Source organism: Callionymus lyra, chromosome 1 (assembly GCF_982586985.1).
Source record: "Callionymus lyra chromosome 1, fCalLyr1.hap1.1, whole genome shotgun sequence".
NCBI classification, from domain to species: Eukaryota; Metazoa; Chordata; class Actinopteri; order Syngnathiformes; family Callionymidae; genus Callionymus; species Callionymus lyra.
Window position 1 is genome coordinate 44,648,985 of NC_141818.1, and position 24,042 is coordinate 44,673,026.

At 41.0% G+C, this 24,042-nt stretch overlaps 1 protein-coding gene across 1 annotated transcript in view; it reads left to right on the forward strand.

Moving 5' to 3' along the window:
- The window catches only part of LOC148089726 (protein ELFN1-like), a 109,786-nt gene that overhangs the window by 59,365 nt on the left and 26,379 nt on the right, over positions 1-24,042 (forward strand). The window contains exon 3 of the mRNA XM_087809624.1: positions 16,213-16,270. The gene's annotated coding sequence lies outside the window, so the exon portion shown is untranslated. The remainder of the gene's footprint in view (positions 1-16,212; positions 16,271-24,042) is intronic.

A 24,042-nucleotide genomic window follows, 5' to 3' on the forward strand; every position in this document is an offset into this window, starting at 1 on the left:
CACGCCCGCTCTGCTGTGATTGGTCAAGCATCAAGGATTGTCACCGTGCGTCATAAATCCAGACTCCGATTCCAAGGGACTTTAGGAGCTGGTCACAGCTCTCGTAACCTCTTGTTTGCCCAGATTTCAGAGCAACTTTATGTAATAAGTTCAACTCATGATGAGGGACTTTACTGCATCTTGGAGAGGAAGACTTCAACATTTGAAACATGTGAGTGAGTCAGGAGAGTTGGGCTTCTACAGAAAATTTATAAAATATATAAAGTGTCACGATGTGTAAACAACACTAACATGATTCTGTCAAGGTGTTTTTTTCTGTTCTACAAATGGCTGCTGTCTCGTTTAGCAGTACCATCCTGTAAGCTTTTCTCAAGTAACAGTGAGAGTCGTGACAGCAGTCGTGTCAAATACTCGAGGCAAACACACTGATTCTTATTTGTCGGGGAAATACAAGCTGCAACAATGCAACGGCAAACAAGCAGCAGCCGCTCACTGTTAGCACGAATCCTCTGAGCTCTGGCCTTATTCCCGCTAATTTAAAGCAACGGATGAGTTGGATAATTCAGTTTATCTGGCGTTGCTGAAAATATGTGGGAAAGACAGGCAGAAGAGGCGAATCTGCTTCGTGCTCACAATGATCTTTTTATCAATTCCCCATCCTGCTTCTCCTCCATCTCCTCCCATCCTCCCTCCCACCGTGTCTGCTCATCTCTATGGCCTACTTGCTTATCCTCTTCTGAGCACTTTAAATTAAACTGAACAACACTTTTTTGTTTTTTTTGTTGGCTGCTGCATCATCATTTCCTTCCTTTTTCTTTTATCCCTTCATTTATGTTGTTTCCATTGCTGGAACAAATAGGACGCCGTGGAGACAATTAGCTTCCTCCGTTAGTGTGTAGAAGTGTGTGAGAGAACTGTTGTCGAGCTTTTGTGCGACGCTGAAAATAATGAACGTCTAAATATAGAGCATGAAATGAATGCTAAATCGGCTACTTTAAGGAACGTCAATATTATAGTTGAATTAATTACATTCGACATTGGCAAGGAGTGTCGATATTGATTAAAATAAATGTTACAAAAACAAGCTTGGATAAAGAATATTTTAGTGTTTTTTGGTGCATTTGTAAAAAAAATAAAAAATAAACACAAATTATGGAATAAAACATGTTTTTTCCATTTAAAAAAAAGTTTTATTCTTAAAACAGAATTCTGGAACCTAGCGCAAAATTGACTTTTGCATGTAAACATTGTCACTCCTTGTTGTGTTATCAGTTTTATCTTGATCTTTAAAATATATACTTTATTGAATATTGTTTTGATTGTTTAAGCGCTTTGTGACCCTGGTCTGGAAAAGCGCTATATAAATAAATATTACTTACTTACTTACTTACATGAGATACAAATAACAAATTCGAGACATTGACAATGATACACTTGTAAGTTGGAACATGTGTTGTTGTAGCCTTGACTTTAGCTGAAGGTTCAGAGTTTATTTCCTAGTTGACAGTCACTGTTGAAATTCATTTCTGATATGATTATTGATTGGAAATGTGAATTAGCCTCCATGTGCCAGCTATATTTTTTGCCATGTTAAGAGCGTGTGTTTTAATTCTTAATAAACTTAATTTTCTGGTTTGGACCATTTGAAATTTTAGCCAATCCTACAACTATAATTGGACGATTTTATTGAATTTGGACTCAATTGTATCATCAATATGTGTCTGTTTTACAAAACTCTCTATTAAGGTACATATCTCTTGTCTCGAGGTCAAGGTGACCATAAGGCTCGAAAACTAATGTGTTCTTGGTACCCCCACAAGGGTTTAACCCCGCCCACTTAAAACAATTATTACATCATAGTGGTCTCCGCTCTCGTAACCTCTCGTTCGCCCATATTTCAGAGCAACTTTATAAAGACATACGTTCAAAACATGGTCATGATCCGCATCTCGGAGAGAAAGATTCAACATTTCAAACATCTGAGTCAGGAGAGTTGGGTTTGACATTAGTTGACCTTTGAATATTTTTTCACAGATGTTAAGTGACTTCACAGCAAGAAGGTTGCTGGTTGCGGAGCATTGCATTCCCCTGTGCTTGCGTGGATGTACCTCAGGTACTCTGTGTTCCCTGTTACAGGCTGGTGACTGGTTTATGTGTCGCCCACCTCTTCACTAAATTCTCTTTTACTAACTAATGAAGAATACGCTGAAAGACTCCTGAAAAGAAGCAAATCCGTTGCCAGGTCCAGTAAGAAATGCATGTGTTTTCTGGGCCATTATATATTTTTATAGCATTTGGCGACAAAGAAAAAATATAATATTAAGGCTGAATAAAGCTGCACGAGGGACGTGGGATTTTTCTTTTTAGGGAGATCCAACCGTTTGATCTTCTTGACATGGGTTTAAATCATTACAGCAGCGTCTGTTTTTCTTAAGAACAACCAGCAATCAAGGCACAGGGAGGGTAGTAAGAGGGGGCGGGGGGTCATTATTGGGACGGCGGCGGCAGCAGATGGGTCAAGTCAAAGCTGATTGAAGGCCACGAGAGGTCGACCTCATGACGTGTTGACGCATCAGCGACTGGGTTTTTTTTTCCACACCTTTTGTGCCAGATTGCATTGTCCCTGATCCGTCTTTTTCTCGTACAATAGCGTCTCTCTAAGAAAAATGGCAGCCAGACAGATTACGTGCTGTAGCGAGGCTATTTCTCTTTTGACATATTTATTTTTAGCTTCTTTTTTTTCTTCTTATGGGTTCCTTTGTCACTTTGCAAGAGCGTGTTAACAAGTGACTAGACGGCAAAGGATGTTCTGGAAGTTTAAACGATTCACACTTTTTATTTCATTGTTGTACGTATGGTCAAAAAGTCACCTTTTTGCCCCGATGGGTTCAGAGGTCAGTCATCGTGCCGCTCCAATGATCCACTTCCATTACTTTGGAAGCCTACAGCCCTCCGATAACTTTATTTTGGCACTTCAGGAACCAAAAAGACCCGGAAAAAAAAAGATGATTTACGACTCTGCGGAAAACAAATTCCGAGAGGCTGCGAGGAATAATGTTCTCCGCGCTGCGAAGCCGACCTCCGAGCTGCAGAAAACAATCGGAGAAAAAAAAAAGTGACAAAAACACATTTTTTTATTGATGGTGCAATGTATCTGGACAATATAAGCTCCGGCTCACACCGGCCTCCATTGTTTTCAGCGGGAAATAATATGGGTGGTGGAACAGGAAGGAGCGAGCGGGGAAAGACTGATGAAGGGAGTCGTCGGTGTGTGTTCAGCGGATCCACTTGCTCCATGATGCCGGCTCTCATTTGTCTTGACTGGGAAGTGAAACGGAGCCGGAATACTGATGACTGCATCTCCCGTCCTCTTGTTTCGCTCTTCTTCACCTCCGCCGTCCTCTCCTTCACATTGTCTCCTCAGCTGATGTCCCATCCCTCGCTCCCCACTCGTCTCGGCTCGCTCCTGGTACAGCTGCGACACGCCGACCCATATTCCGGATCCCAACCTTCCTTCCCCGCTCACGCCCTTCATCCTTCATCCCTCGTGCTCCAAATCTCAGTACATCACTCACACACACACTCACTCTCAGTTTAATTCTTTATTGCATGTTTTATCACTTCTTTATGACTGTTTTGTTCCAGTAGGTCCAAGCTGATGGATGTAGGTCATGGAGATACTGCTGTGCTAATGAGAAACCGAGAGTAGAATCGTTGAAGTTATATTAAAGGGGTATTTTCTTGCCTCTATACCAACCTGTGCTGGGCTTTTTCTTTACCGTCCATCTCGGCTCACGCAGAGAAAGTGAGAAGAAGTTGCACAAGTTCATTACTGATGATTTACTGCAGCCATCTTTTATCCCTCATGGGTCTAATGATGTATAAATGAGGTCACGTTCAGGGTCATCCCGCATCAGTCGTGTGCACCGAAAGACCGAGATGTTCCTGCCTTTGTCTCAGACCTGAAACTTGCAAGATGTTAACAGTTTTCGCTACACCACAGACAGGGACGTGCGGTCAGGGGAGGCAGGTGAGACACTGCCTCACCTCTCAATGCACAATCCATCACAAACTGTGTTGATGCATTCAATTGTCGGCGCCGGTTGCCGTATCTCTAGATGTCGCCAACATAACGCTCACAGATACACTTATTTGCCTTGGTTTTCCACAGTCTGGCTGATGGATTTAACCATTAAAGTTTAATGTTTGTAAGGGTTTTATTTAGTTTCGCTGATCGGAAATACAACCGCAGTGAAAGGCAAAGATGGAGGCAAATGCTAATGAGCCTCCACAAACTGTCACATCTCCATTAAGGCATAGAGACTTTTACAACTAAATAAGAAATACAATAAAATATTTAAAAACTACATTTTGGCCTTTAATAATATATTCTTTGTTTTTCTCACGCTTATTTTGACCCATTTAATACTAAATATTTATCGTTTCATAATAATAGACACAGCCGCTCGGGATTCTATATTCTTCAGCCAAACTTAAATCTGTAGAGTACTTGCTAAACTTTACGGTAAATTCCCCAAACGCCATTCAATAGGAGGAAATAAACGCCCGGGTTTCAAATTAAGAGCATTGAATCAGTTGCGTCTTCCTTGTAATCCTTTACTATCACGGTCGTAATCTATACTGTTTAAATCCATGTTTGCTAATCTTTAAAAAAAATGATTTATTAGTTCATTCTTTTTCTATATCCATTGATTGTTTAAAAAAAAAAAGAAAAGATTTTCAGCAAATTGAAATGTCTCTTATATACTTAAATCTGACACCATAGGAGGCAGTGCCTCACCAACCATGAAGCTCATCGCACGTCACTGGCTACAGATGTTTTGAGAGAAAACTACTTAGAGAAGTTTCTCGGGCAGATGATTGGAAATTGCACTTAAGTATGTGAGGGTTGATTGAGGGAGGATCGGCTAAAAGGTTCACAGAGTCCGAAGTCATTTTTACATCTCTGGTCCGTGATTGTTACAAGAAATGACGCGACTTTCTGAGAATCATTTCTTGTTTTATATTGTAGAAACAAATGTTTGGTATCTATCAACATACTATGAAAAAACAAGATCTTTAATTTAAAGCAGTTAATTATTATTGTTTTTTAATTGAATTTAAGATGATTTATGTTTAAAGTTTTTATTGAATTAAATAATATGAATATTGAAAAGTTACATTTGTTTAAACTGTAATTTATTTCAATAATTCATCACATAGCGTTTGATATTTTAATTCATACAATTAAAAACATAAATAAATATTAAATAACTTATATTTAATAATAATAATAAATACAATAAAATAAAAAAGAATATAGTTTCATTCGTAGCCCATTAAATTCTATCTTTATTTTATTCGTAGCCTCTTAAAGAGGAAAACCTTGGTTTAATAGTTCTGCCAGACATAACTAATCGACTACTGGACGACTTTATCGAACTTTTAGCCAATCATGCACAAGCTGATAATCATGTGACCTTGTCCATTTAGTAGTGATGGTCTGATGAGCAGTGTCATGTTGTTCAGAGGTCAGTAGGTGGCGCCATCAGTTTAAAAATGATGATTCATTAGAACAGTTGTTTAAAACAAGGGAAAATAGTGCAGAGACCGCCATCTAGTGGACTCTGAAGATAATGACACTGCTTCATGAAGCTTCATCAGACCTTCACTAGTAATTAGGTATTTTTCAGACAACTTTGTTTGGACAACTGGTTAAAAAAATTCTTACAATATATCTTATTTATTTATATATATATATATATTTATATATATATACTGTATATTTCAATAAATAATACAAAGTTTCAACAATTGAAATGTAAAATTCCGCCATGCTTGACTCCGATATATCTCAGCGAAGATCAAACATGTCCATGAAACACATGATTCCACTTCATCGCCCCTCGACGAACAGGATCGCGATGGTCTCCTGTCACCCTGGTCTGTCATCCCACAATAAAACAAGAGCTGATTTACGACCAGCAGCAGCACAGAGATGGCGGAAGCGAGCGAATCCCAGCACACAGTGACGGCCTTCAATTTATCACCAGATGACCAGAGCGGTGGAACTGGAGCGGTAAACCACCAGTGTTTGTTTCCCTTCCACAGACAGTGATCCTCGCGCCCGGTGATGGATGCACTGAGTCCACGTTAGCACCCAAACTTGACATTAACTATCTGGGTTGTTGCTTCATACGAGGTGATGTGGTTTTTTTTGTCGCACCGCTTCTTTCCTCCCGGAGCAGCCGTCCGGCTTTTCCTTCCTCGCAGACTTTAATGAGGATCTGCAGCAGCCGAGCGGTCCATGGTTTGCTGATGATGAGCAGAACTTGTTTTTGATCATTCACGGCCAGGAAAAAAAACTTCAAAGATGGAGCTCTTTATTTATTTATTTACCTCGGCTCGATGACGGACAAATGTCGCTGATGCATCAATGGATGGAGGAACCAAATCACCTAAACCTAAAGGTCACGATGAAGCGCCCCCCAGTCATGAAAAAACGGCCATGAATCATCTTTTTCCTTGAACTTTAGGAAAGGACATTACATTTCAAACCTAAATAATGCTGGAGCTGTTTATCAACGACGTCATCCTTAAGATATTTCTACCGTTACTTTGATTATCTATCATTTGTTACCAGGATGTTGTCAAAAGCACTATTGTTTAAGTAAGTAAGTAAGTAAGTCATTTTTATTTATATAGTGCTTTTCCAGACCAGGGTCACAAAACGCTTAAACAATCAAAACAATATTCAATAAAGTAAATACTTTAAAGATCAAGATAAAACTGATAACACAACAGGAGTTCCAGAAAATCAAGGAAAAGCCTGAACAAATAAAAACGTCTTGAGATGTTTCTTGAAGGAGTCAGTAGATCATCAAACACAGAGATGGTTCCAAAGCTTAGGAGCAACAGTCTGGAAGGATTTCTCTCCTCTGGTCCTGAACCGTGTTCAGGAACCATCAGTAGATTCTGATGCACAGACCTCAGAGCCCGAGCTGGGGTGTAAGTCTGGATCAGATCACTGATGGAAGGTCTGACCATGAATAGATCTGAAAGTAAGAACCAGAATTTTAAAGTTGATCCTGAAAGAAACTGGCAGCCAATGAAGAGTTTTAAGGATCGGAGAAATTTGAGTTCTTCTACTAGAGCGGCTCAGAATTCTCGCTGCAGAGTTTTGTATCAACTGCAGGCGAGACGATCCTTCTTGTTAATGACATGAAAATAAACTGTTACAATAGTCCAGACGAGATTACATTGATTTAAGTGTGATTGCTGCTGGTGAAAAGGTTAAACCTGGACAGAAGTGTGAGCTACTCACCGGAACATAAATGTCTTGACGGCGGCTGAAGGTTTAATCTTCTGTAACTTACAACTATTGTTCTGACTCTTTTTCTAGTGGAAATAAAAACAGGAATCGATGAAAAACGTAAAACTTTTTTCTGTTTTGCAGACGGCAACGAGTTTGGTTAAATTAAACTGTGAACAAACCTTGATGTGATCCGTCGAAATCCTTTAAAGTTAAAACAAGAAAATAATTTTCAGTCATCAACAGCTTTAACACGCGATCAGAAAATGAGAAATGAAATGTTTGGGACTTTCTAGTTTATTCTTTGTATTCAAGAGAAAAACAACTCTGGTGAGGCATTTTTTGGAGATGATTCAAAAGTTTCATCATAAATAACTCACATCGATTGTGTTCTTGAACTGAATTGTCGTCATCATGATACAAAGAGTGGCTTATTTGAACCGACAGGTGTTTTCAGCTAATTTAAAATGATTCTTTCTCTTGTCATGTTGATAGACAACCTTCACTTAAAGTGATTAAAAAACACTTATTTAAAAATGAAATAAAACAAATGCTGCTCACGTCTCTATACTTTAATTTGTTTACAAGAAATATAATCTAGACACAATGATGTTATCTATCCAAGACTTAATAAAAAACATTCTTTGTCGGTGGTTTGTGTTTGTGTTCATGTAGGAATGCTGAGATGAAGCTCGGTTGGATGTTGTTGGATGACTTTTGAATGACTTACAAATTGTAAATCTGACTCGGTCTGTGCCTCGACAGAACCTTATCACTGTAAAGTTCCCAGTGTTGGTTCTGACGTCTTTGGCTCGACCCGAGTAAAACAATCCTACGATAGGCAGATTGAAACAGCAGGGGGCGATATAGGGAACAAAATCTTGCAGAAACCATTTTGCGCTCACTTAATTATTTTATCCTAACAAATAATCTCACGAGGAAACCAAGCGTTTTCAACGTGTAAAGAAAAAATGGTTGAAGGTGTTTAATGTGTTTGCTGCTTATTGTGTAGAGGTTGATTTAAAAATTAAAGTTAAACTCTTGTCTACATTTGAGAAAACCAGCTCTATCCAATAGTGAAGCTTCATGAAGCAGTTTCATAATATTCAGTCCAGTAGATCAAGTCTCTGCACTATTGTCCTTTGTTTTGAACATCTGTTCTAATGAAGCATCATTTTTAAACTGATGGCGCCACCTACTGACCTCTGAACAACATGACACTGCTTCATGAAGCTTCATCAACACATCACTACTAATCGGTCGAGCTCAGCTACGGCTGCTGCAACACAGTCTCGTTCAAGTTCAAGTTCTTTTTTATTGTCCAATATGCATGTATTGAGACATACAGCATACATTAGATTGTGGTCCTCTCTGACCCACCATGTAAACATGAAAACTTAACAACAGACATGAAACACTTAGAACAATTAAAGTCTTAAACAGACATTTATTAAGACATTCAAGAAAATAAATAACTAACAAAATGAAATAAATAATCAATAGACTTAAATAATCAACTAATAAACAGAATATAAACAAAGTTTTGCTGTATTTATGTACTAATACTAATAAGACTTACTTTCAATAAGAAGTCGTTGCAACGCCGTGGAGAAAGTGCAGGGATCATGATCAAGTCATGAAGCAGTCATGAGACATCCATGTTTCATCACGTGTTTACAGCAGAACTACTCCCTGATTCTCTTTGAGATATTTCCATTCCCTCGCTTCCCACGCACACACACACGCACACGCACACACACACACACACACACACACACACACACACACACACACACACACACACACACACACACACACACACACACACACACACACACACGCCTTCAATCAGCTTCTTACTGTTCAAGTCGATTCCCTCAATTATTCAAAGTCTTAATAAAGATTTAATGGAGCGAAGGCCACTGATCCCTGCAACTTCAGCTCCTATTTACTCAGCGACTCGTGCAGATCATAATGAAATAAAGAGCTGTGGCTTCCATTTGACATTTTCATTAATCGTCCCCACGCATCACACTTTGAACGACGCACACAGCACTGAATATCTTGACACCTTCCCCCACGTTAGCTTTTTATTGTGATCCAGGTGGAATTATTCATCAATGAATTATCTTCACTTGTATTTTACTTCTTTAAACTATAGAGAAAAACACACTTTTACCTTCAGCATTTTTTGGTTTTGATGCTTGAAAGTCATTTTACTTATTATATTCAATATGAGTATTGAAAATAAAGTTGAAATTCCACACGAAAGGTGAAAATCAACACAAAAAAAGTCCAACGCATCAGGGGTTAACGCCTCCCCTAAACTATCTCTTCGTCATCAGTTTTGCTCCTTCTGGTTCGCAGATCGACAAACGATAACACATGAACACGTCTAATCCAAAAGTTGTCGTTGCATCCCCTGAGGGAGCGTGGCGCGACAACAAAGGGAAAGGAAGAGTATTTTTTTGGGGGGAAAAGGCAAAAAAATAAAGGGATGAAAGAGAAGGAAGTACACTAGCATCATTATAACTAGATGAATTTGTTAAAGATCATTGACTTTAATAAGAAATGGTTGTGCATCGAGCGGACGCTGCTTCAATAATGCTGAAAAATAAACAAATTGAGGGACGGATGATGATGTTGGTTGATGACGTAGTGATTTGTAGGGAGAACAAAGAGGAGGTAGAAGAAGAAAGAAGGGTAAGTAACGGAGGAGGAGTGGAGATGATGAAAAGAAGACGTTAAAGTAGGTTAAGAGAGGTGAAGAAGAGAGTGCAGGAAGGGTGGAACATATGGAGACTCGTTGGAGGAGAGACAGGAAGGGGTGTGGCCACGTCCTGGGCGGGAAAATGATATCTTTATTTTCTTCACAATAAACTGTCAAGTCAGCGAAAACCCCTACCAAGGAAACGGAGCCTCTCATTGGCCGCCATGATGCTTAAAGCAAAGCTTTTTTTAATCGACTCTCCGTCAGTCCGACCGACGCACACACAGACCGATATTGAAGCAGGAATGTTTTAAAACCGAATGAGGGTTTGGACAGATGCTTCTCTGCGACGGCAGATGGTTCCATCGGGTAGAAGGATAGAAACAAGGGGGCGACAAGAAAGACAGATTTACTGTAAAACAAAACATTTGAAAGCGATTAACGAGAAGAAAGCGACGGAGGTAGTTTCTCAAGTAGAGAGCGGCGTTTCTTCCTGAAGAGAAGTAGATCATTAAACTGCATCATCTGGATGAATAATTCACTGACGTGTCGCTCGAGATGCAGACATACATGTTTGAGTTTGAAGAACACTTTCACACACATACGCAATTCTTTAGGCTTCGATCAAGAGAGACGATATCCACCGCTGTGGCGACTCACACCAGCGCCAACTTCTCGGCCTCCGAAGATCCGCTTCGTACAAAGTATTCCCTCTTAATTTGAAGGGCGTGGATTCCAACCATCTTCAGAATGCGTTTCTCATGGAAAGATGAAGGAAAATCCAACATCCATCTTTTTTGACTTGACCATGTCGTTTGCCAGACTTCCCTCTTCCCAAAAACCTTCACGAGCTCTTCTGGGGGAACCCCCGTGGTGTTCCAGAGTTTGACACAAGGTCTCTTTAACGTGTCCTGGGTCTGCCCTGAGGTCTCCACCCTGCTGCTCGGTAAATATCCCCAGGGTTGGGTCCAGGAAGCCTCCTTAGAAGGCGCCTTAACATCGCGTGTCTCGTTGGTGTTTCTACTTTGAGTCTCTCCTGAATGACTGAGCTCTTAGGGACAATCCAGGCCGCTGTTACGCCCCCTGTTGGCTCTCGTAAGCGGGGCGTAGTATAGTGCAGTGAGTTGGGTGAGTGAGTGTAGTCACACAAAACTTGGAGATACAGTGTCAATGATTTATTAAATCAACAAAGATGTGCAACACAGGAAACAGAGAGGACTCCATAGTGGCACCAAATAAAAAGCAAGAGCACCCCAAAATACAGAGGGTGGTGCACATCCATGTTGACTAAGATCAGCCCGAGAGAGAGAACCAGCACTGAAGACCAGCCGTCTTCACAGAGGTGATCCCCCCAGACTCCCTCTAGTGAGGACAATAGCAAACTAAATAAACCCGAACACGAAACACAGCAAAAAAGGGATTTGGACCATCCTCGGCCTTGTTCTTAGGGGCCCATAGTTGGTGACCGTAGACGGGAGTAACATGGATGGATGAACCTTTAGCTCAGCTCTTTCTTCACAGTTGAGACCTCGTGACTGAGGACGCTGCACTGGTCCACCTGATAGGTCTTCACCTGTGGTACAATCTGGATCTCCAACCGTCCACAACTTTTATGTATATCGAGTCTTTCAGCTTGTCCGTCCGGCAGGTTTTCATCCGGACCCGCTCTTGTTTACTTTCAATGTACTTTCCAGACTGGATTCATGGGTCAAAGCCTGTCCTTCCTGTCCTTCCTGTCCTTCATTAATGTTAATTAATGCTTAATACAGTTTGTACTTGATGTGAATCCGTTTTTGACCAATTGATCTTTTTTTTTAAATCTCTGCGACAGTTACATTCTGTTCACAAATGTGCTGCAGCTCAACCCATTTATTTGCTGGAAAACAACATCAAGGGCAAACTTGGGGGCGTTTTTTGACAGGGATTCTGTGGTGCATGCTGGGAGTACGACGATAATAACCAGTCTACATGTGAACTTCTGTCAACACTCATTATCTTAATGTGCAAAACTCGTTGAGACGGTCGTCTTGGCAGATGTTCAAACTGATTTACATCTTCACATTTTCCCACACAAATCAAATCCTAACGAATGTTAGATTGTTTCGTGTCTGTTGGTTGCGTTTTGTCGAACTCGCCACAAGAGAACAATGTGCTGGACTCGCGAGGCAGCCCCACTGTGGAGCTCTGTGTAGCCGAGGGAGGATTCTTTCAAGTCCCAGCGAGCGGATCGAGTCTGCATTCATTAAGAGATTCTCCGGGGAACTCGGTGGTCACAGTTATGACAGCAGTGAGTTTCTGCTCCAGAGCCGACAGACTCTGAATAGTCCAAACGCTGTCCCTGGAAAACCTCACAACTGGGGGGGGGGGGGGGGGGAAGAGAAGCCGACATTTTTAAAACAGAATGAATATTGCTGTACTTTCACAAAGTAAGATCGTTTTGAAGTCTGCGTTAGTTTTCTTACTGTTTCAGGATGAAGTTTGAGACACTTTTTGGGAGCCGTTCTTCGAAGTAACATAACATGTGACTCTTGAAATGCCACGATGCTTGTTTTAGTTCAGTTTTCCTAAAGAAGAAGTTTGTAAACCGGTGAAAACGAGAAAATCAACTCTATACGAGTACATCGTGTTGCGGAGAAACCAGTCGAGTGCTCCTTGAGGGACTCCTCCTCAGAAGTACCAAGTTTTGAACAGCTGTGCCAGGCCTCAAGGCAAAAACTTGGATGTGGGAAGTGTTTTAATGACCCCCCAGAGATTCTGAACTAAGCTCAGGTCAGACCCTTCTACGTTGGAGGGGAAAGTAAGAAGTTGGAAGACATACTTAATCCTGATGATGCAGGATGAAGACCCACAATTATTGTTTTGTCATTTCTTTGAATTATTCTTGTTAGTCGGTAATGTTGGGGTCAGGAACTCAGAGTCTGTTATTGAGCTTTCGTTTTAAAGAATAAGGGGGCGGTAAAGGTGAAGGTGAAAATAATGTGCTGAAGATGATGATATTTGGCACTAGGCAAGTCAACATTAGAGACAAGAAATGTGTGACATCGTGAGTCCACATTGTGAAAGTGGAGTTGTCGAACACATTAGCTAACTTTTAGTTCACAACCTTCCAAATTCTCTCCTGATACTGTTGGTTGAACTGTTTGTCTAATTCTGTCATGTTGTCTCAGATATTCAACGAGTTTTCAAAAGATTTGGAATATTTAAGGGTTGTCCTTGTATCCCTTACACGGATGAGCTAAAATTTAGAACAAATAAATGACGATCGAATATTTCAAATAGAAAATTAGGGAACTGTATGGAATATGTAATAATATGTGTTGTTCTCTGCGTTATCTTGACCTTTTAAGTATATATTTTATTGAGTATTGTTGAGATTGTTTAAGCGCTTTGTGACTCTGGTCTAGAAAAGCGCTATATAAATATAAATTACTTGCTTACAGTAGATTGCAGAAAAGAAAAGGTTTTATTTCCAATTTCCTCCTGTGGTGTGTCAATGATCGCGTCATTTACATAACAAAATGAGTGAGCACAGCTGTTTCCAGCCAATCAGCTCTTGCTTGGGCATTCTAGGTAGAACCGCAAAATGTTAGGACTTCTAGTGTTAAAGGGACTGAGTGATCATCTGTGTTCAGGGAAATGTAATATTTTCACGCTCTGTGTATGGTGCAAAACAGCTATTGTTCTCTGTACTGACACATGCTAGTAAAACAAGCTAACTCTACGCACCTTTATACAAAAACGTGGACAGTGGAGTGGCACTGATGCGACCTGCCTCATATCGACTCAGACGCCTTCCTCTCATGGAGACCAGCTGAGTGTGAGTCACACACACACACAGCTCCAGGCTGTTTTTTTCTCTCTCTCATGTCCGAGCCGACACTCGTCTGTGTGGAAAGGAATAAACACTGTCTGCTGCAGAAGCAGCTTCACTGATGGTTCCTTTTTGTCTATATTTAGTTTGACACATGTCTTCATTAGAAGGTCCTTCACACGTGGGCTTTAAATTCTGCTGAACTGTGAGAAAACACTAGAACAGCTGAGAATGATAGAAGGACTTGTAAAAGTAAAACATTATTTAAAACTGTTTTAATTTTGGGAGGAAAAAAGAAATGGCCAGAGAAGGAGAAGATGTTGTCTCCAACACAATCGGATGGTCCAAAATGTTCTTTGTTGAAAGTGATAGTTCACCCAAAATGTAAAAGAACAGATTACTGTGAAAATAATCCCAACCCATGAGGGTAGAGAGTAGAAAATGAGTGAAGTTTGAATTTTGGTGAACTATCACTTTAAGGTCTTGCCTTAAAGTTAGATTTAAAATAAAGCGATCGTCAAACCTAAACCTGATTAAATGACTGCATTATACAAATAATGTTGTAAATTATACAGAAATATACGTTTATAAACACATTTGTGCAACAATTATTGTTTTTCACGTTAAATAACATTGATGCCATTTGAAACAGATGCATAGATTGAAGAGAGACAATTCAATTCAATTCAATTTTAATACAGTTGAAATAAGACTACAGTTCATTAAGGAAAAATAGATCCCAGCAATTCAACAAAGTTCAAGAAGCGAAACACTGTACAGTGAGCTATGGCGAGGAAAAACTTCCTTTTAGAAGGCAGAAACCTCGAGCAGAACCAGACTCATTGTTGACGGCCTGCCGCTTTGACCGGCTGGGAGGAAGGATGGGGGGGTAGACAGATGGATGAGGAGAGGAGTGAGGGAAATTATAGTGAGAAAAAAAAGAGAGGAGAGTTTAGGAGAGTCCATGGAGGTGCATGGAGACAGATAAAAACAATAATAAAAGAGAAAAAACACATGGTTTGGTGATGTATAAAACAATATAATCAAGTCATTTTCATCTCTGTGCTGAATATAAAAATTCAAAAACTTTTTATAGGCGTAGCCATTAGCAGATGGTTTGGTCTCCTTTCAAATACTGAGGTTATAATCAGCTTGTGGACCTGAGGCATATTTTGATTCCTTGTCTGGGCAGAGTAAGTCATGTTAATTGAGCTCCTTGCCAGAGGTATGTGCTTTCTTAGTGATTTTCTTGTTACATAAAATGAACATCACAAAACGAACCACCATGCAAGTGCAAAATACCAAAGTTACCAATACAGACCCCAGCATTACTTCTGATTAAGTACATATGAGCCGACATAGTTCTATTTTAAAGTGAAGCCAATAAAAAAAGCTGCAGTTCACAGAGTGTCCACTTGAGGCTGGCTAGAGGAGGTTGGAGTTCATGGTCAGTACTTGTGAGGAAACTAGCCTGAACTTGTGTAAAGCTTTCAGCACACACACGTTTGTTCCCTCTGGTCGTGGACGACACTCGGATTTCACGCCTCGGTCACTCGTGGCTGAAGTTCCAGAGATACTTATCAGTCTCTGTTAACGCCGACGCTCACTCCCACTCACCCGGGGGCGGCGATCGCAGAGTCAAGATTGTAACTGGCTCAATCTTTTTAGGGGAGTCAATAAAGCAAGATTGTAAATGACTCTTTTCATCCCTCGCTAGTGTCTTTTAAATCATTCCTGGGATTAGAGTCGTGAACAAACAGCTACTGTGATGGAAGGTTCTGTTAAAACGCTCTCTGTATGAGGAGCTTTTCTTCCAGAGCCACCGACTCTCTCTCTCTCTCTCTCTCTCTCCATCTCATTCTCTTCCTCTGTCCATCACCCTGCTGCCAAATGTGGCTGTCATCCTCGGCCATCCCTTCATCCATCTCTCTAATGGGAGTCCCCTCTTTTATCCTCTGCTTCAAGCCCTTATTCCGACGATCCTTCCGCCGCCATTTTTTATTCACTGTCCTATTTCCCAGCCTCTTCCTCCCCCGGTGACACAGCGAGGAGCTCAGCCTCCCATTATTTCAGTTACATAATGCGCAGACGTTTCCTCCGTGAGGATTTGAAGGCTTTGATAAAGAGAAATAATAATACCACTCCAGAAGATGATCACGGCACCCCTGACACCCACCTCATCAGACCCCTGCTGTGACCGTAAACCCTGCAGCAATAACTTAAAATGACTTGGTTGCTAGTTAACCCTGTGATGTTGGGTTAAATGAACACATCTGGAATCTGAAAACTGAAAAAAACATTAACTTGCCTTTATTGAACTTCGGCAAACAAATGAATTTCATTCATAATTTGACTTATATTGTCTGTTTTTCTTGACAGGGGTGTTTAAGTGTGAGAGGAAGTAGCGTCGATCCAGAGGTCGTTCACATCCACACAGGTAAATATCAATCCTTTGATTTTTGTCTTATTTCGTGTTAATTTTACCTTCGATTTTAGTCATTTACTTTTGACAATTATATTCCAACAATTATGTCGTTGCCATGACGTTTTAGTGACACTGTAATATGTGTCCTAGCCTTGGGTCGCTATTAAAACAAGTTGTTTTCATAACCCTTGTGTTATCTCTGGGTCAGGGTGACCCAGTGGCCCCGAAAACTATGCCAAAAATCCAAATACATATGCAGTGGTGGAGGTCGTTCACCTTGACCCAGAAATGACAAGGGTTACCACAAACACATTTGTTTTCAGTGTCTTCGTGTCACCTTGACCCAATAGTTAAATACAATCTCTTTTCTTTTGTATCTTAGTTCTAGCGAAGTACAATCGTATGGAAGTAAATCAGTGCCATGAGATGTTTGAATGTTTGAATTTAATCTTTGAATGCATTTTACCGTGTTGCGTGGGTTTACTCCGGGCACTCCTGTTTCCTCCCACAGTCCAAAAACATACAGAGGTTGATTGAGAACTTTGGGAAATTGTCCGTAGGTATGAGTGTGTGTGTGAATGGTTGTCTGTCTTTGTGTGTTCTGCGACAGACTGGCATCCTGTCCAGGGTGTCCACTGCCTCTCACCCTATGATACTGGGATACGCTCCAGTCTCAAGGCTCCAATGTTTTGAAGTAAATATAAAAATGTTGGTATAATAATGGATAGACTTCCTCTGGAGATCTCCTTTGGAAAAATGGGTTTCCAGCTCACAGCAGACGATAGTTTCATAAAAACAAGAACAAAGTGCAATAAAAAGAAGAATTGCAATAAAAAGAACAAAGTGCAAGGGATGACAAACTGCAAATATAAAGACCATAAAAGTAAATAACAAAGATTAACATAGAATAACATCATCCCTTCGCTCTGCTCCTGCCCACAAATCCAGAATAATACAACCTAATAGCACGAGGAATGAATGAGACCCTGAGTCTATTAGTGTTGCACTTGAAATGAACATTCATACAATCCTCGCAGACGATCAAGTGACGCACACGATCAAGTAGTTCCGACATTTGAAACATTACATTCAATCATCTAATGTCACTGATCTACTTCCATACATTCGTCTCTCAACCTTCAAACGCTGCGAACATAAGAGCTGTGAACAGGATTGTAAAGATAAAGATCTTAATCGTCAAGACTGTCACTTGATGATATATATATATATATTTTTATTAACACAAGTGAGCTCCAGCAGACGTCGCCGCTGCTTATCTGGTATCGGCGTGACATTTGTGGAGGACCTCCGTCTTCCTACTCGCCGTGATCATCGCCACGCTCCGGCGAGGGAATTAACACAGCAGCCGCTGTCACAGATTCTATTATGATTAAAATCTACCGAGTGTGCCCAGATCAATAATCTCAACGACCGCGACTCGGCCTCCGAATTACAGTCACGACTGCACAGCAGGGGGGTGAGGGGGTCGTCGTCAGTCAAGCACATGGTTATCATGGGGGCTGTTATCGCCGCGGACATGTTGCTGCTGGGAATCATAAAGATTCACAGACGATCATCACTATGACCGTCGTTTATTTTGACCTTTTTTTTTGACCATCTGTCCGACGAGGTCCGTATTCCTGAGTGTTCGGGTCCGTCCTGGTCCCCCCCCCCCCCGTCGACACTTGGATGGGTTTGAAAAGCGAGAGAGGGATTGTGTGCGAGCCCGGGCTCGTGGGAACCCATGCTTGTGTCAGCATTCGGGAGCGAGAGAAGCCGCTGCGTTTGAATTTGAAATCAGAGAGCCATGAATCATTCAGCGCCGGCTTGACGTCTGGTTTAAGGTTAAAGGTAACGGTCGGGACAGCCTGGGATCGGGTTGAGGGGTTCGTGGGTCTTTATGAAAATCAATACAAGTCAATGTGAGAAAGAACAAATCATAGCCGCGAGTGCAGGCGTGTGCGTTTCACTTGGGAAATGAAAAGAATCTTCTTTCTCTTCCAGTCGGCTGGGAAAAGAATGTATTTTGCTGACTGCGAGGTTGTACAGAAGACCAGGAAGACCTTCAATCTAATAGAGAAACATATGATTTACATTAAAAGACAATACACAGCAACAGCTGAACCACACTTCTATTCTTCTCTGATGAATCCACGAAGAGGAAGAACGATGGTGGACGACCTGGTCACCATGTTTCCAGATCTTGTTGCCTGCAGGTGTCGCCTCCACGGGCCTGACCTGTTTGTTCTGAGCTTGTAAGAGATGCTCAAATGGATTTTGGTTGTTTTGAGGCCACTTTTACCGCCTGAAAACAAGTTGTGAACCTCTTTCACCGTGGGGGGGGGGGGGGGGGGGGCTACGGTTCTTGAAAGTCCTCTTCAGTAACACCGAGGAAGAAAAAACATCCTAATATAAATAATCACATTTGAAGGTCAGTGGTGAGTGCGATCGCCTCACAGCGAGAAGGTTGCCGGTTCGCTTCCAGGTCGGGAGCCTTTCTGTGTGGAGTTTGTATGTTCTCCCCGTGTTGAGTGGGTTTAGTCCGGGCACTCCGGTTTCCTCCCAGAGTCCAAAAACATACAGAGGTTGATTGGAAATCGACCGTAGGTATGAGAGTGTGATTGGTTGTGTGTCTTTGTGTGTGTCTTGGGTTCCTGTCCATGAATGAATGAATTAACTTCATTTTTAACACCTCCTTAAAGGGCACCTGATGTGAAAACCCAACTCTCGTGATTTATTCACATGTTGTAAATGTTGAAGTCGTCCTCTTCAACATGCAGTAGTTTATTCATCATGACGTTGATCCGTTTTGAAGTTATTACTTAATAAAGTTCTCGTCTGAAATCTCGCCAAACATTACGGTTTAAATGAAACATTCTGACATCACTCTGGTGCAGGTGTCCTCCCCTAGAAGCTCTAAATCAGTTAAGTACCTACATGTTAATAAACAAAATAAATATTGATGTAAACATGGTGAGAGTTACTTCTGCCTTTTAGGTGTTTTTATAATGTGTACATTAAGCAGCAAACCTTATTTTTATTATTCGTTTTTAATGTACAAATAGGGAGTTTCAGGGGTGAGTTTGCAATTCACGTGAGTCCTTGAATGCAACTTGTGTTTTTGTGACCAATCAGAGCAGAGTGGGCGTGGTTGCTTGGACGAGACTTCTTCTCAGCCTAAAGATTTTAAGTGGGCGGGGCTTAAGCGTATTTTTTAATGTAAATATCTCTATTAAATGAGAGTTTTGTGCAGAAAGTAACAAACTAATGAGTATAATAGAGTATAATAGAGGTCCTAGAACAATTCAAGACACACTTAAATCAACACATTAGGTGCCCTTTAAGACAGTAGTAGTACTTAGTAATGTACCACCTTCCCTGATTGTCTTAGACCTAGTGTACTTGACTCAACTGATCATTGTTTGTGTTGCGTTTCCAAGAGCCTAGTACGTATAGGCAGATTTTAATTTTAGTAGCTGCTCCCGTCTGGTTCTGAGAGAAGCGAGTCCATACTAACAAGATGACTTGGACCAACTACCGGCCACTGATTGGTCATTGGTCTCATTGGAGAGTGACGTCACAAGTGTCGACTCCCAATACGATAATAGAACCAGACATACTAACCATATATAGATTAACATGGATTAACCATGTATGCAATTAAGAATTCATTAATTTAAAAAAATATAGTATTGCATGTTGCCTCCGGGTCACCTCGACCCAAAGCCGACACAAGGGTTGTATCCGTCAGCCTATTTAGAGAATCACACTAAAGAAACATGTTAATCCACCACAAGACAATTCAGAGTCGAGGCAATTAAAATACCCGCAGTGGGACTTAATATCTCCAGCGAGTCTCCAGAGGTTCTCTCCCACTGGTTGACAAAGTCACGTCTTCCACACGAGAACAGTTGTGGGTTCAGCTGGTTATCTTCTTTTCTTTCCTCTTTTTCCTGAATCGTTGAATTTCGAGACCATTTTCCAGAAATTCAAAGAACCTCCGTCATCTACTTCTGCACGTTTGCAGCTTCTAGTTTTACTCTTTCTTTTCTCTGCCTACAGTAGTGAAGAGGTGTGAAGTGTTCACTTGGCGACAACCGCAGACTTTGGCCGATAGTTGGACGGATGATTTTTGTTTAATCGTCTCACCAATTGGCCCAAAACCGTGTTTTAAAGGTGTGTATTTCTGAAGAAGAAACTGATTTTTTTAAGCCTCCTCAAACTCCCGTACACTCACCTGTGACGCGCCTCCTTCCCCACATGCAATTCTTTACCTTCGCATTGAAAAGCAGCAGATCAGGAATCACGACCTCATCCGGACGATCAATCACTCCGTGACGACCTACACTCAGCAATGACGCGTAACGATACGACGACACGCGGGGATTCGCGAGGGTTGCTGACGATGCAGAACCGAGGGCAGAGGCGGATCTATTATCCTGCCCCGGGACAACCATTTAGACTTGTTAGATGATTGTAAAGGAATGTAAATGATCGCTCTCAAGCCACCGTGATCACGTGGTTGAATAGTAAGTGCCGTCTTACCTGCAGTGACATCTAGTGGTTTGTAAATGCAGCGGCAAAGGACTGGCGCCTCAAAAGACTACAATGAAACCCTATGATGTTATCAGACATATGGTCTCTAATGGAACTTCTCTATTTGTTAAAAAAACACAACGTCCTGTCTTTTTTGTCAGTTAACCTATTACAAAATAATAATTCAGGAGTAAAAAAGAAAAAGGAGGTTTTCCAGCAGAAGTTTTTCAGGTGGATGGGCTCGAGTATCTTTAGGTTTTGTTCAGGAGTGAGGTAAGGATGGAGCACCATGGGTGATGCAAGTACCTCAACCTACATTCTTTCCCCTGCTGGTCGGCAGGCGTCATTTCCTTGTGTCACTTACGACAAGATGTGAAGCAGCTGCTTTGCAAGATGCCAGTAAAGGTCGTCTTTTTTTTAACCCGTTTATGAATGTTTCTTCTCCTGGGACAAGATCCAGGAGGGCTGGAGGGATTATAAAGCATTTGTTCATTATTGCTCTTGAAGAGTTCACCTCATGCAAAAATGCCGCGTGAAGAGTCGTCATGATATATTTTGACGTCTTGAATCTCCTGAATTTTCATTAAAGTTAGATTTAAGTGTGTCTTAAATTGTTCTTGGACCTCTATTATACTCTATTATAATTATCAGTATGTTTCTTTTTGCACAAAATTCTCATTTAATAAAGATATTAACATTAGAAAATACGCTTAAGCCCCGCCCACTTAAAATGCGCCGTTTTGGCTGAGAAGAAGTCTCGTCCAAGTAACCACGCCCACTCTGCTCTGATTGGTCACAAAAACACAATTTGCATTCAAGGACTCACGTAAATTTCAAACTCACCCCTGAAACTCCCATTTTCTACATAATAAACACAATAATAATAAAAATAAGGTTCGCTGCTTAATGTACACATTAGAAAAACACCTAAAGGCAAAAGTAATTCATTACATAAACATTTATTTTGTTTCACGATTAACATGTTGGTACTTAACCAAATAGTAAATATAGTTTTAGTCTGTATAAATTAATGCTACAAGAAAACCATAATACAAGGGCGTGTTTAGGGCTTTTAGGGGAGGACTTATCACCGGAGTGACGTCAGAATGTTTAATTTAAACCATATTATCGTTTGGTGAGATTTCAGGCGAGAACTTTATTAAGTAATAACTTCAAAACGGAGAAACGTCATGATGAATGAACTACTGCATTTTGAAGACTTCAACATTTAAAACATGTGAATAAGTCACGAGAGTTGAGTTTTCACAGTTAAAGTGTCCGTGAATGGATTATCAAGCAGATACTGGAGTCAAAGTGTCCTTCCATTTTATACAGCCTCGGTCCGAGCATCTGTGCACGTAGACATGGTTCCACACACACTTGTGCGAAATGTTACAATAATCATATCCAGAGTTTGTGCTGCAGACGCAAATGTCTTGTAAATGGATCTGATTTCAACTCCCATCCTCAGTCCACGCACAAAGATTACTCATGTCGCTGCCAGAATGACTTGCCATTCGGAAAAATCGATGCGGTTTCTGCATTTAAATGTCAGATTTGTTTTGCTTGGTACACAGCGTTCCTTTCAAATGAGGACACATAGTTATCGTGAAATGCAAACTAATGTGACTATATTGTAGATTTTTTCTTTTTTTTTTACCAATAGAAACATTTCCTGGGTCTCTCTCAATCGAGAAGTCTTGATTCAAGCCAAGCCAGAGACGTAAAAAGTCTCTCCACCGTGTCACGTCCTAAAAAGCTGTTGAAGGACCAGGTGCAGGAGCAGCGGTTCTACTTTGAGTCTCTCCTGAATGACTGAGCTCCTCACCTTGTCTCTAAAGGAAAGTCCAGACGGACAAAAGTCATTTGGACTCCTTGTCTTCTCGATCTTGTTCTTTGGGTTAGTAAGTAAGTTTTATTGTAAAGACCATAGATGAGAGTATATAGGATATATATTTTATGTGTATTCGACACAAATGTATGTAGAAAGAGAAATAAGGTTGTGCTACGATCTTCTTAAAATGGACACCAAAGCAACACATTGAACTCAGACATAGAGGCTCTGTGTGTGACTTCTGCACATTGATTGATTTCAGCACCACAGCCGTGGACAGCTCCCACTGAGAGCTCCTTGCAAAGCTTCTGAAGTTTGATCTTAAGATTCTCCAAAGAAGGAACCCGTCTGGGAAAGCGCAGTATCTTAGTGTTCTTTCTGAGCCGACAAAAAGGAACGAAAAAAAAAAAATCAAGGATGCTTCTTGAGCGTCGCCAACCTTTGTCTCCAGATTAATGTAAAGCTAGATCTTTAGAAGATGATCGTTCTCTCGTCACTTGATCGACCTCCAAATACCACAATGTAGTCTTTGGTTTGAGCAGCTTCAAGCCATTTCAACCCTTTTTTTTGTAAGAGAGCACAAGTAGATGTGACCCGAGGACGCAAACACACTCATCTCCCGGGATTATGTTAAACAGAGTAAAACTGTGACTCCGCAGCCCAGACGGATCCTTTTCAAGCAGCACCTAAAACTATTTCGAATCTCCCAGCACACCTTATTTCGGGGAGCAAAAATGACTAATAGAATAATCCTTTATCGTCTCTTTTGAAGCTAATTCCAGGCTCCTCTCAAATCCAGAATAACTCTGGATTTTTGTGTGTGTTTGTGTGTAAGTGGGGGCAGATGTGTGTGTTTTCGTGAGTGTGTTTTAACGTAGCAGCTGCAGAGTAAGTGCAGCTGTATCCCAGTTTATCATATCCTTCCACAACCTCAGGTTATACTGGTCGTCTTCCTTCTTTCACCTCCGACGTTCTCGGTCCAACACGGTCTCTCCTCGTGTATCAAAACCATGTTTCTTAACTACATTTCACTCCCTAACATGAGCTGTTGCATTTTAGCATGACTTTACTGTCAACTTTATATACTTAATCTCAATTTCCAGGTGTCTAAAACTTGGGTCCTAAATTTGTTCGGATTGAAATGTAACGGGGCGTGGAAGAACACTTTTAAAAAAATGACAAGCAACTTTTTTCCTTTCCAGAATTTAAGAATTAATTTAACCAAATGTGATTGAAACAGTCAGTTTTGAAAGACTGTTGACTGAGTCCGGCGGGGGGGGGGGGGGGGGGGGCTGGAGCCTTAACAAGCTTCTACAGCCGAGAGGCCTGGGGGACACCCTGGACAGGAGGCCAGTCTGTCGCAAGGCACGCAAAAGATTCATTGTGCTAACCACTGCACCACAGTGTGCCTTCA